A 14,932-nucleotide genomic window follows, 5' to 3' on the forward strand; every position below is an offset into this window, starting at 1 on the left:
TGGCACTCTCGATATCGGCGTGCTCGGGAAAAACAGAGCCGCGTGTCGCAATCTTGCCGCTCCGGCAACCGGTCACGTGTGCAAATCTTTTTCCATTGAGACTGTACATTGTCCCCTGAGGGGGCCATCGACCTAACATACCAAGTTCCAGGAAATTTCGTTGAGCGAATGTCATGTCGCCGAAATACGAAAAATGCTTGCTAATGTACTTTTATTAAAGTTTACCCTATTGAAAATTTGCACAATGGTGGGCATGATGGGACCCACTACCCATCATCTTGGTGGATTATGGTACTGGGTAATGATGGACGCATGGTGGACAGATGGTGGGTGATGGACGGATGGTGGACAGATGGTGGATGATGGACGGATGGTGGACAGATGGTGGATGATGGACGGATGGTGGACAGATGGTGGATGATGGACGGCTGGTGGGTGGACGGTGGGTGATGGACATACTGGGTGTATGCTGGGTGATGGGCAGATAATGGGTAGATAACGATGGGTGTTGGATGCCTGAGTCAAAGTCGAGCTATGCAATTATTTACAAAAATAAGACATCGTGCTTCTTAACGTGATTATAGATAACCTTTTACCATTGAGGTTAACGAGTTTACTTGCTGTGTCTACACGTGGCCAAGCATGCAGCCACATGTTGATGCAGCACAAAATCAATGAATGCATCTTGCACCAAATACTCATGTTTATTTGTTCTCCATGCTGCCATGCCTAACACGTACGCCCTGCTGGCTTGCTTCATATAGTAACTTCTTAGGAACTTGCAGATAGGAGAAAGGCAGTTTCCTTGAGGTAGTGCAGTCAGCCAGATGGGGTGTGCTTTGATGTACTTTTCCAGGCATGCTACAACAGAATTGAATAAAAACAAATAAACTGCTTTCACTAAATTTGGAGCAATAACATCAATGAAACCAGTTGCAATCGCTTTGACCAAAAGCTTAAACCATATCAAGTCAAATAAAAGGCAGCACGTAATCAGTCCACATGTCCGTAACGTTCTAGTACGTAGTTCATTGCCAAGGCTGGTGTGCAAACCCCATTAGCTACAAAGTACGTCAACGGATGTCCTTGCTGTGCGCTTTGAGACTCCATATTGCTATTTCTTATGCCAGCCATCTTTGACAAAAATATGCAAGCAACAACTTCAACTCTTTCCCTACCGAGTTTTTTGTTAAAAACTATAAAAATACAATTTTTTTATTTGCCCATTTGATTTCACGTATCCCGAAACAGCTAAAAAACTATTTAAAGGCACTTTATTCGCAAGATAAAAGAAAAATATTTTTTGAAAGTATCCGGAAGATTGGCTTCACTGCCCTGCAACACAGAAGGTGCCCTAATTTTTATTCAGTCTTTGGTGCAGAAAATGTCTGGAATGAAAAAAATAATAAGCCCGTAAAAAAGCCGTGAACGTGTCGTGACGTTGGGGGTTTCTTTACAACTATTGCCATGCACTGTCGATACGTTGAGATTCGGTGCTCATCCGAATCTCAACGGTGCTCATCCGAACGAGGCGACGCTGCACAGACGTTCCCACACCAGCTCTCCGTGATATCAGATTTTGCCAGCACCTCTACGGGCAATATTCTTTACATTGTGTTCCTACAGACCTAAATCTTAACATAAGTTTCACAAAATTTTAGTGAACCAATGTGGCCAAAATACAATAAAAGACGTGATATTTGCAACGTCATGTTGACATGTATGTGCTGAGTTTTAGCATGAAATTCAACAAGTTAAACACTGACCTTAATTTCCTCTTCTACTAATTTACCTATGAAGGTAAAATTAATGACATTACATATCTTAAAGAATAATTTATTTGTCTAAACTGATCTAAGGTTTCACTTTAGTGTCCTTTAAGGGGAGACACTCCTCGAAATAACTTCTTTTTCATATCTTGTAATAGACTTAAAAATACACATACACAAATACACATACACATATGCTGGCATCAGATGCAATTCACTACAGATTGTTTGTGCCAATACAAGTGCACTCGTTCGCAAATCTAAATGAAACAGCACAGAAAAAGATGGTACAATGTATGCTAACGCCCTTCATGTCCAAGATGGTGTGAGCATGTTGCGTTAGTGTGCCGTGAATGTGCTGCGTGCAGAACTTTCCTTTTTTGGCACGATGGGAAGGCATGAAAGTTTAAGAAAACTTTGTGGAGGACAGGCACAGCTAACCACGTCATCCTAGTAAGGTGAATGGTCCTAATTGTTTATATTTTTTGTTCATATTCCTATGCTCAAACACAATGCGATTACTACAGAGCACTTATACTTAAGTAAATAGATTACTCTGGCAGGCCATATCTTACAAATTTCATTAATCATAAGTGTCCTGTTTAACTGTATGGCTGTGAATGCTGCAGCATAAGAATGAAATTAAATGGACATAAAGCGCAATTAAAAAAGGTTTAAATTGTTTTTCCCATGCTTTCTTTGAATCCATTACTAGTTTTTTCATATGGTAGTGTTAAACGAAAACTGGGCTCGCCTATTGCTTTTCATCCTCTTCGTCCAAACAATAGCAGCATTACTCGCTGAGTGCGATAAAAATAATGGCAACTAGGGAAAAATGTGACAAAATCAGTCTGAGAAATGGCAGATATGCAAAATGGACACAGCATATTTGTTCAATATTCAACAGATGTCTTAGGGAACAAACATTGATGCCATTTGTCACCAGCACTGAATGGGTCAAACTGAAGTAAAAAATTGGCCTAACAGACTGCTTATGTCCAGCATGTGTAGCAGCCACTGACCTATATGCTAGGGTACCCAATTTGAATGCATTCATTGCTCAGAACAGCAGACGTGACATTCAAACTAGCATGACTTTTTTCGTAGAAAGTGAGCGCATTTGCCGCAGCCTCGAACCATCAGCACTCAATAAAGAAAAGGTAATAATCTACTGACCTAAAGATTCTAATCAGGGCACCATCAGAACTGACAGTTGGGCAAGGTGGTAGTGATTCATCATTGAAATTTTGCTGGTGTTGCTTTGGTCTCTTCCTCGTTCTTGTCTAGTGTATTAAATGATCAACGAGAACATATACTTTGTCGACCATTCTTAAACATCACCAAGTTTACACAACATCAGAACCCATACATATGACATACTTTTGTGTGACAATGCAATCCTGCCACCCTTTCATTTAATATCAGTGATATGTATACAGACAACATTTCTTACAAAAAGCCTCGGCATTACTGTGTTTTTCAGAACACCTTTCAGATATTTACGGGTGCATTTGTTGAATTGTTGCCTCTTTACTGTGTATCTACAGCGACGTGATGGCTGGATGATGTCTTCACACAAATGTCACAGAAATGTATAAGTTCCGAGGTCATGTCAACCATGCAATTCATTTCAAATAGATTGACTGTGAACTATAAACGAACTCCGAGATCTGGATTATTTTGCAATTAGAAGGTATATAGGTAGATTTGTCCTGTGCTCTTTTTGATGAGGGCTGATGTGCTGGCTAGAACGTATGAATATAAGTGCCATGCAATGATGACACAGAAATCTCGGGCTTTCACATGCCGTTCAAAGGCTACCACACGTGCTCAGCTTCATTTCTGCAGTTCGTACGGCAATACTGGACTCATGTTAACCTATTCAAAGCTGGTGAAGAATATTTAGAATGACAGAAAGCTGAAAAAATTGGTAATGATTCATCTTGAAATGAAGGTAGGCATGCAAACGCAGACACAAGAAAGAAGTGGGGTCAACACAAACACCAACAAACAAATGAAGAGGCATACAGTGGTGCAAAAGAAAGTGGACACAAATACCTTTACACGCATCTGCAGGGATAGGGAGACACTTATCAATCCGGCACACTTGGAGCTTTACGTGAGAGATAACACTTCAGGAATCTGATTTGTTCGTCATGCAAGTCAGCTGACAGCTGGCTCACACATGCATTTCCACTACTATCGATATGCCAGGCTTCTACCATTACAGGGTTTTACATTTCCACTCTTGTATGAAACAACGCATTCATCGAATTTTGGCGTGCATTTACACTCTCGACAATGCAAGGTTATATAAGATGGTAAACCTCCAGTTTATGACTCCTGATGTTTCGTTAATCTCTAGTAAACATAGCGGCCCATTTGCTCTTTGGAGAAGCAGCAACAGCGAAGAGAAACATTATACCACACCTGTACGGCAATCGGTAAATTTGCTGGTGTGTTCTACGAAACAAATGTTAGTGCACTTGTTGTCTATTATCTGTTTATTCTTTCTCTGCAAGGTGGCACAAATCTTACGTAGCCGTAAAGACAGCATTGACACTGCATGCACTTCCCACTTTCTTTAGCCTGTGAGATAAGCAATGAGTGTAAAGAATACCTACGGCACGCTTGTTACTGTTAATTTTTGCATCCATGTTTGCACGTGACACAGTCGGCTTCTTGAAACGTTCAGTGACAGTGGCTACTGCAAAACGAGGATAACCTGCATCTAATGGACGCGTAACCTGTGCGTTAAAGCTGGCCTTCATTTTGTGTACAGACTGGTGAGAGATGAGTTTAAGCATGACATGAAAATAGCGTTTTTTCTAAGCTTAGAATGCTTGGAGTTGAAGTTTGACAACAGTATTGAATATCCAGAAGAATACTGCTAGCAAACTTGGTTTTCCTGAAATGTTAAGGAAATGCCTAAAGTTTGTATACTATCATTCTGAAGCAATGCTTCAGTAAACTTCGGCCATCCTCCATTTAACTCAAATTGTTCAATCATTGAGGTAACCATGGATTCAAATTGGTAACCGTAACATGCGCAGCGTAACATGCGCAGAATTGAACTTGCATTGGTTTAAAGATGCCCCAATTCTCAGTGATTTATACCTTAGCACAGTTGACAATCGCTTAGAGGAGGCCTTAGAGAAATATATTATTGAGGTTTTTCATTACGTGGACAATTACATGATTGATTTTTTGTAGCGGTGATAAACTTGAAACCGCGGTTACCTCAGTGAATAGACAATTTGATGTAATTGAACGAGGGCTGAACGTTACTAAATAATTGGCTCAGAATGACAGAATAGTACAATTTCAGGACATTACCTTAGTGTTTCTGTGGAACCACGTATGATGGCAGGTTGCTCCTAGATCTTCCAAACTACTGTTTTCAACTTCTCATCCAAGCATTCTAAGTTTCTAAGGAATAGTACTGGCATTGCTGTGTCATGCCATAAGTATTTTCTCACCAAGTCCTGTGTGAACACAATGAGCACCAGCTTTAATGAACTGGTTAGGCATCTATTAGATGTAGGTCATTCTTGCGTTGTAGTAGCCTCGGTAGCTCAATGTTTAAAGAAGCACATTTTGCTACGTCTGAACGTGGTTGCAGAAAGCAATAGCAACAAGCGTGTCTTAGGTGTTCCTTACATTCAGTGATTATCTCATAGGCTAAAGAAAGTGGGAAGTAGATAAGGCATTAATGTTGCCCTTATGGCTGCCAATGGGCCAGGTAAGATTTGCGCCACTGTACTGAGAAATAATGAGCAGGGAATAGACAAAAGGCAGACTCAAATATTTTTTTGCAAGACACACCCACTAGTTTACTGATTGCTGTGTAGCTCTGGTTTATAAAGTTCTTTGTAGCTGTGGCTGTTTCTACATAGGACAGATGGGCTGCTGTGTTATTCAGAGATTAACGGAACGTAAGAGGTGGTAAACCAGTGGCTACCACACTAATTTATCTTTGCATTGTCGAGGGTGTATATGCACACCAAAATTCGATGAATGCAAGCTACTATTCGCAAGTATCGATATGCCTGGCACATTATTACCAGTGGAAGTGCATGCTTGAGGCAGCCGTCGAATAACTTGTATAAAGAATGAATCAAATGCCTACACATTTCTCTCACGTAAAGCCCCACATCTGCCACAGTGCCACAGTGTCACACCATGCCCGTGTGCAGGTAAGTGTCTGTGTCTACCTTCTTTTCAGCCGCTCTGCATTTCTTCAGCTGTTAGTCAGCAATTCTGTTGTCCCGATTTCTCTCTTGTGCCCGTGTTTGCATGCCTACCTTAATTTAGGATGGTGAAAAGTGGCACGACCATTTGCTGCTCAACCGCAGTCTTGAAGAAAATGTCCCCACATTGCCAATTCATGAAAATATGACAGTTTTGCAAGTGAACCATGAACACAGCTGCAGGAAGGTGAAACATAATACTTACCTGACTCTCGCTGCATGACTTGAGTAAGCATGGTGCCTCAGGACAGCTCCTTTGCAGATCTAGAGCAAAAACGCAATACAAAATATTAGACAAAACAATACAAATAATGTTTTTACTATAAAAATGCATATAGGTTAAAAAGCACGAGCTCGTATAAGCTGCTAGTCAGATATTTTAAAAAGTTTCCAAGAAATAATTCTTGAAGCATGCACAAGCTACAAACATAAGTAAATTTGACAAGATGCATCGTCAGTGTGTGAGAATGCATTTTGGCTGTTGCCTACTAGGTTATCTGCGTGCAACTTTTATAACAATACCTGGGCAAAAAACTTTATAAATGCACTTCATCTGGAACTGTGAGACGATTAATATTTACAAACGTCGATGACATAGAAAGGTTATGCGGCTTTGAATGATGATCAACAGTACATACATGACTTCCCCAATCAGCTGTGAAAATGGCTCAAGCTATCGCTCTCTCCCAGCTAAATACCAGAGACAAAGTTGACGAGCATGGTGAACAGTTTTATTAAACCCCATTGCCAAGATAGCTGCTTACGACAGTGCAATGACATAGTCAACAAAGAAGTGCAAAATAAAATGATACGTCGGCCACGCCACCAGTTTTCTTTGCGTTGGCTTATATGTATTAGTAGAGAGGAGGTTGCTATTGCATATACTTCATTTTAGGCCAAAGACCTAGAAAAGTGTTCACATTGGCTCTGACTGCCTTGTTTCCTAGTGGCGTGTGTGTCATCTTCACATCTTGTCTAATGCTGTTTTATTGCCTTTTATATTGCACCAACCAGTGCAGTCCCAATCAAGCACACTACTGATTGAGTTGTGCATTGCAAGCATGCAAATGTGGTTAACAAATATGAGCAAAATAAAATGCAAGGCACAATTATCTAGACAAACATAACTTTTTTTGAACGAGAAAACTGTCTTTCATTATTACGCTTCCTCCACACAGATTCCGCAGAAGTGAGTCGCAAAAGACATGTTGTTTTGATGGGCAAAATGAAGTATATGTGATGCACCTATTGACGGCCTTTTCTGTAGAATATACATCTTTGTTTTTTTTAATATATTTTGAAGAAACCGGACACTAATAAGCACACAAGCTAATGTGCATTCATCATGTCTGGCTGAGTAGCTATTCAAATAATGCAACATTTCAATAACAGAGCGAGTTTCATAAAAAGAGTGTAAAAGAAGGTTATAGCTGTTGCTCATCGTAACAAGTTTGCTTGCCCTCTCCTTTTAGCAGATTTCTAAAAAATACAACACAAGAAGGAAAATTGTAGTGATGCACCATATGGCACAAGGCAATGTGTGTGAGTGACTCATCGCTTAGCCTATAAAAAATGACACCATATCTTAAAAGAATGGTCATTCCTGCAGTGCCTGAATGTGCATTCTCATAAAGCTGAAATTGTTGGATTGTTTTGACACTACTTAAGAATTGATAGTTATTGACTCCAAATTGTTCCACAAAGAGTCCTATTCACCTTCTAGAGGGCGGCAGCAGCCCACTTTCGCATACGCTAGGCACCAATAAAATCTGAGAACATATTTTTCTTGACGAACAGCCACCAGAGCATGGTTTTGCTGCATCAGAATAATTAAAACTGAGATTTACGCACAATGCAAGCTGATAAACATCAGTCGCACTAAAGTGACCACACACAGCAAGGGTCATTTTGGACCGTTATATCTCGTGAACAAAGCAAATGAGGTCATATGATATTAAAACCGTGTGTTCATTGACAGAAGCGCTCTTCAATAAAAAATTGCCGTCAAAATTCAGACCGGATTTTTTATATTTTGAAAAAACTCGCTTCTTTAACTATTTTTTTCTTTTTTTGCATTGCCCGTAGGAAAATGATCTTCCGTATAAATGTTGCAAAGGTTCTTTTCTATATTTACACTGTTTTGAAATTTCTGTTTGAAATAGGAAAGGCGCCAAGGTGCCTCAAGCTTAGCACACTTTTTTTTATTTCGACCATGTTTGCCATTTTTTCACATTTTCTTCCTTTTGAGAACGGCATAAAAAATGCATGGATATAATTCACAGTATTGCATTTTAAAACCAGGAAAAAAAATTTTCAACACGTCATTCATAGTTCGCGTTAAATTCTGCCGTGAAATCCGAAAACATTGCCGTGAGCAAAAACAAGAGGCCCGCACCGCCACCTTCAAGTATTTTTTTGCCACGCTGGGAGCGTTTCTTGGAAATAAAATTTTCGGTTCACTGCACTTTGAGTGTGCCCACATAACACAAAAAACCCAGGCAAAACAAAAATATCGACCGGACAGGCATGTTTGATCTCTCGTGGAATCACCCTGCTGTGCATTGCTGCTGTGTATTTGTGGAATGTGTTTTCTCACCAATGCTTGGTTCGAGGCCACCGAAAATACCATTTTATAAGAACAAATGTGCTACTGTTAATTTCTGGGATGTCAAACTCAACAAATCCGCATCCCTTGCACGTGTCCCTCAATGCATTAAAAAAAGTTTAGCCTGGCTGGTATAGATTCTAACAGGGTATCTCCATCCTTGATCGAATTTCGACGCTAAAGAAGTTCATAGTATGGTAACATTCACCATGGTGCCACTCACTGGTACCAGGGAGATCACAATAGGAGGAATCTCTTTGTCGTGTTCCACGTGGCATTTGTGACCAAAATCATATGGCTTTGAAGATGTGTGTACAAAGTATGGATAGGCACTGTACGCCTCAGGAAGCATTGCTTTTGTGTGCCTATCTGCAACAAATGCATTTATGCCACGGGTATCTCTCGCTGGCATGAGGTGTCGCCAAAGTACCACGAAAATTCAACTCTAGGAGAGAATGTTCAGAGCCATGTGTAACGTTCAATGCAACAACAAAAGCAAGGATTGATTGCAGGCCTACTTGGTTCACAATGAGAAGGAAAATGTTACAAGGGTCAATAGTGTGTGTAATTGTGCTTCTTGTATTGCCCAAAAGTGCTGTAGCATTATAAAAAAGAGAGCGCCATGAGAACACCATCTAACTTTGAATATGTAGGAAAGCTTCAAAATGGTGCTCCAGGAACATTCACACATGTTGAAATGAAAACAGCAAAAAAGAACGAAATATTGCACAAAACATCACAAGTCATGGCGTGATTGTCATAACTGGAGGAGGGATTTCAAGCTCCCTCAAAATTTTGAAATGCTGCATGTTCATATAAACGCACACACACATACGAACACATGCACAAAAAACATGAAGTATAGCAAGGCCGCTACTATTAACAAATTTTCTGGCTAGCCCCTGCATGGTGTGTATTTGTGTGTGGTATTCTGTGCTATCTTCATTATGACCCTCTAGCAATAACACACAAATCTCTTTGCTGTACAAGGTTGTATACATGAAAGCCAAATTTCCTGAATGTGGCCCTATTTCCTTGAATCAGTGCAGGAATTACGGGCGGTGCCATTACTGAACATGCAAATGGAAACAGGAATAATCCTTGATACACAGGAATACACGGAACAGCAACACAACAATGTAACCGGTTTCTAGACTTGACAAATTTGGCTGTTTTGGTGCCTGATATAGGTTGTTGTTGTTATAGATTAAACTAGACCTAGAAATGAAACGACACACTTTAGTATTGAGCTGCTTCAGATCTAAATGCATTTTAAATTTGATGTTGATGTGTGGCACATATGTCCTATGTATTATAGAAGATTCCTACTCCACATTAGCACTCCTACATGCTCCTATGTTCGCGCGTAGCAGATGAAACTTATTGAACCTCACCACATGTGAGTAGTCACACATAAATCGCAAGTTTGATCTGTGACAATAATGTCAAAATTGTTTACAGCAGAGCTGTGACCTACCTGCATTTGTTAATCCCTCGGGTTCACATCAGCATTGGCTGCATATGGTCATCACCAGCAGGGGAGGTGGCTGCAACAATTTCTTTGTTAAAGCATTGCCAAGAATTTGGTCTGGTTTGTTGCCAAAGAAATCTGGTAGGACAGGCTTTGAGAGAAAGTTGTGTAATAAGGCTGTTACCAGTCAACTCAGAGGTTATGCCAAGCAGGCATGGTCTCACGCAAACCATACACTGAATAATAAGTGGGACTGACAAATACAGGGATATTTTTAACTTCGTTCATCATGGAACTAACACATTATGCACTGATTAGCTTATGTGTTAGACAGAAAATAACATGAGGGAGGTCAATATATTTCACTAATAACACACATCCTTGTCAGCCACATGCTATAATGGGCATTCCACAATTACCCATCTAAGAAAATGTGAATAAATGTTACCTGAAATTTTTAAAGCCTCATCGTACATGTGATTATTGCTCAATACACTTTCCCATGAATTCTACTGAATGAATGTCAACAGCATGTGCTTTGCTGCCTTCAACATAATTTATGAGAAATACACTTTGTGCTTGATGAAAATTGCCGAGTTTTTGCAGAATTTCTGTGGTCTACATGTCTTTTTACATCCAACAAAGCTCCGCATGCCAGTGTTTCACTGTGCCATGTCAGTGGATTAACACAGGAAGTTGGGCGAGTTGCTACGTTATCATATTCAGCTGAATGTGTAGCGCGGCATAGGTGAGGGAAGAATTGGATGACACGGCGCTTCATTCCTGGTCTATGCCACGTTGCACGTTCAACGAAACAAGCCATGTGAGTGCCATATTATCTACCTTAGATGCAGGGTGGCTTGTTTGTGCCCTTAGCAACATACACAATGTGCAACCACATTTATAGCATACTTTACGCAATTTAGCATACTTTAGCAAATAAGATTTATGGTGCCGTAACAGAGCCTGAGCTCTAGTTCGTGGGTACGATTACAGCACTGTTTAAGTGGTGCTTTATGATACTTACCAGCGTCATGGAAAACTGCAGTCCACCTATCGCTCCACCAGTAGAGCGCGAATAGCGTATGAATGGTTTTACATAAACGCACTAGCACATAAACACAGTGATGAGTGCTTACCACAAGCTATACAGCTGCAGAAGTTAGGAAACAAGTAATACCAATCCAATAAAGGCAGAAGTTGAGGGTAAGATGGGAGCTGGAAGAGATGAAAAATGCATGAACACGGGGTGCCAGCAACACCCCGTGCTCACGAATTTTGCACGTAATACCACTGTCACAGGTAACTGCAATGCACGAACGCACATACAGTGCCGAAAGCAATAGCAAATTCAGATGAGAGTACGCCTTACCAAATTAGGTCAACACGCATAAAAATGGGTCAAACTGACTAAACTAAATACAGTGTCATGCTGCAAAATTGCTTTACCAAATCCACCTTAGCTATTGCTTAAAAGACGACAAACAATGTCCAAGAGTGCTAACCTAAACGCTTTTGACGGTCACGTTACTTAAGGACGCACAAAATGCACGCCTAAAGAAAATATCCCTACATACACTTTCTTTCTCCCACTGTACTGATACACGGCTCATGGCTCAACACGGTGGCTGGAGATCATTCCTTTAGAGTTCGTTCAAAAGAAAGAAATAAATCAAGCTTCGATTTCTTTGCTTTACCCCAAGTAAGTTGACAAGTGTAAACTGCACGCATAAAACACATGACGATGGTGTGTCTGAGAAAAATGTCTCCTTTCAGCAAATTTTAACATGGCGCAGTGCGTGCGCACGAGCTAATTACCAAAACTTTATATAACTACTGACTACGCTCTTGGACAAACGTCGTGCGCAAGCACCATGCACACAACAACGATATGTGGTACCAACAAGTTATGCGATTTCCTTCAGCGACAACGCATACTACAATAAGAACGACTGACAACGTACGAAGCGTAACATTCAAAATCACTCACCTCTGGCAAGAAAGCACGCTGGCAGCGTGCACTGCAGGATGACCGCCGGTTTTCAAGCGATGCGCAGAGCAAGGAACGGCCAAGCTACCCGCATCCGGCTGTCCGCCGGTATAGCTCCCGAAGTGCTCGAACGTCAAGGCATTTTCTAGGCCCACGGAGCGTGCCGTCGAGTAAAGATTGCGGTGCTGCTACTCACTGATGTGTGGAAACGTTTGAAGAGGGCACGGTGTAAAGAGGGTCTCCAAAGCTAAGAATCACGTCCCTCGATCACACCGAACAAAGGAGTCGCAGAGAACGGAGTCGCACGGCCGGCATCTGGTGACTATTTGCACGGTGCCGCGGATCATACTCAGTGAAGAACTTGCGCTTACGTCAGTAACCGCAACACACAACACACAATGCGAGGTAACGCAGTAAAGGTCGACCGCATGAACAAAACTCGACACTACGACGCACACACGAAATGCAGGACGCCGCCATGTTTGGAAAGAAAAAAAAAAAGCGACAGGGCGATGTTGGCGACACAAGCGCCACCACGCCACCACCACCTCAGTTTCAGTTTCGGTATCGACATATGAACAGAAAAATCGTGTGTACGTTGCTACAAATAGCTCAAACGCGAGTGCTAACGCTGCAAGAAGGAAATGCGCGATCTTATATATTTGTCTCATCAATCTGTCATTGAAATTTACAGCAATTTATGCAGATCTAGCGGAATAGTTAGTGAAGTTGTTCAGGGGAGGTCAGTCTTTGACTGCGATGTGAAAATGCACATCATGCATTCACGAACATTTTGTCATGTATTTACATCCGCAGCTTAATGAATGTTTACCTTCAGCCTTAACTTCATTTATTAATACAAAAGCGAGTCTGCTCTGAACCATTTGGTTCATTGCTTCTCGCTTGGTACAGCTCAATGCGTTTTGCTTCATCGCGGGGCTATAGCGGGGCGTTGACACAGCATATCCATCACGCGGAAACACAATACAAAAGATAACTAACCGTGATTGCATTTTTCGCGTGTTGTATACGTGGTTCAAAATACACGGAAACGTTTTCATCTCCGTGCCCACGGGTGCACGTAGTACGCAGTGCAAATGTGCTGTGCGATGTATTTTTGTGCCGTTTCTTAATGCACGAAATCACATCGTTCGTGCAACATGCATTAGGAAATTGTGGCACAGCTGCCAGAAGTAAGTTATGAAGAATTGTGTCCGCTGTAAATGCATGGGTAAAACAGCATATGTCTGCCGCTTCGCGTTGCGCCTTGGGCGCTCTCACTGTTTCACCAGTGCCGTCACGTGCCCGTCGCGCGAAGGGCACACGTTACTCCAACATAACTTTTTGATGACATATGCGCCGTGGGAAATCTTAATATTGGAATAATGTGAACGCACGACTGCGCGAAATTGTTGCCTTATTTCGAACTGTTGCTTAGACTTCATAGTCGTCAATCGCGAGCTGCTAGTGGTTATACTTGCAGCTCCCACTCGTAATCACAAACATTTCTTTCCTTACGCCTAAAGGCGGCCTTTCGTAAGGAGAACTTCAGGTAAAGTGAAAGAAAAGGTAAAGCGACCTTTCAAAGACCCACCTTAGGACATTTTAAGGGCACCTAACGAAAGACGCCCTTATCCGTATTAGTGACTGTTATGGGAGCGAAGCTATGCACGTTTTTAAGATTGAAATCATCCATTCATGCGCGTATAACTTAATCCTACAACAAAAGGTTAAATCAAGTGTGCATTTAAGCTACTGAAAGCAAATACCGCTAGTGTCAGACGGGCATTTTGCGCGTTGCTAGCGTTGCCGACTCGCTGACTTTTGTTGGCTAAACTTTCTTTTCGGCTAAACACTAGCCGTCACAATAACGTGTTTGCTAAATTTCCCGTCGTTTCATTTGTGTACGTTCAATGCACGTGTTTGTGCTGGTGGTTGCACGGTACTTACGTTTGCATTCGTAAGCTATAACAAAGTGAAGGGCGTTGTGTGCGGTCCCCTCGTTGAGCCCGGGCTCCCGCCTGTTTCCCTCCATTCGGCTTGCATCCTCACGGGAAAGGGGGACGTCTCAAGGCTGAATTCACGTAATGTCCCCGTGTTGTTGTTGTTTGTGGTTATGTGGAGGAAGAGACGTGTTGTGTGGCCGTGGTCTGGCCGTTCTCGCGGCCGACAGTGACAGCGGTAGAGAAACGGACGGTCTGTGCGAACCGAAGTGAATGCGCGTGAACGATGTGCCTGTGTGGTGAATATTACCTCCTTCTGAATGTGTCCTAATTCAGCTTTATTCTAATAAATGGGTAAGGTTTTCTCATTTCCTTACTTGTGTTTATTTACTTCGGTCGGTGTTAGCACTTTTGCCGTTAGATTTACGCACCGAGGACTACCAGCGGACTAGTTGGGATTATTCCAAAGAAATCGAAAGGCTGACCACACGGAAGAAGCGTTTACGACAGGTGAGCTCCGTTTTCGCATCTTGCTACTTTCGAGGAGCGAAGACAGCAGCATTTTGCCGATACTGAGGCTCCTGATGTTTGTTCAAATTGTGGCTATCGTGCCAGCTTCATCGCCTTTCCACGCGTGATAGATAACCTCGATGAAATACGACACGTGTGATTGCTCGCACATTGCTTCGAAGCTTTCTTTTTTCTTTTTATTGTTGCGGATGTCGTGCATTGTACGCAAATACACACATATCGCCATGCTGGATAGCGTAAGCCTTAGGTACTTCGAAAGCTACCTTACGGAGGCTTCCTTTTCGTAAAGTTGTCTAAAGGGGGCTGCTGAGGATAAAGTGTGTTCTTGAAACACGGTAAGGAGCCGAGCAAGTAATAAATATGTACTCGTGTA

The 14,932-nt window shown here is 41.8% G+C and overlaps 1 long non-coding RNA gene across 1 annotated transcript; it reads right to left on the reverse strand.

Moving 5' to 3' along the window:
* Window positions 1-245: 245 nt before the first annotated feature.
* On the reverse strand, window positions 246-13,124 carry LOC119382465 (uncharacterized). Its single transcript, XR_005181541.2, has 4 exons — window positions 12,086-13,124; window positions 10,102-10,171; window positions 6,225-6,283; window positions 246-861 (listed from the first exon to the last, which is right to left on the reverse strand). It is a non-coding gene; the product is annotated as an uncharacterized LOC119382465 (long non-coding RNA).
* Between the last annotated feature and the right edge of the window lie 1,808 nt (window positions 13,125-14,932).

Source organism: Rhipicephalus sanguineus, chromosome 2 (assembly GCF_013339695.2).
Source record: "Rhipicephalus sanguineus isolate Rsan-2018 chromosome 2, BIME_Rsan_1.4, whole genome shotgun sequence".
Taxonomy (NCBI): Eukaryota; Metazoa; Arthropoda; class Arachnida; order Ixodida; family Ixodidae; genus Rhipicephalus; species Rhipicephalus sanguineus.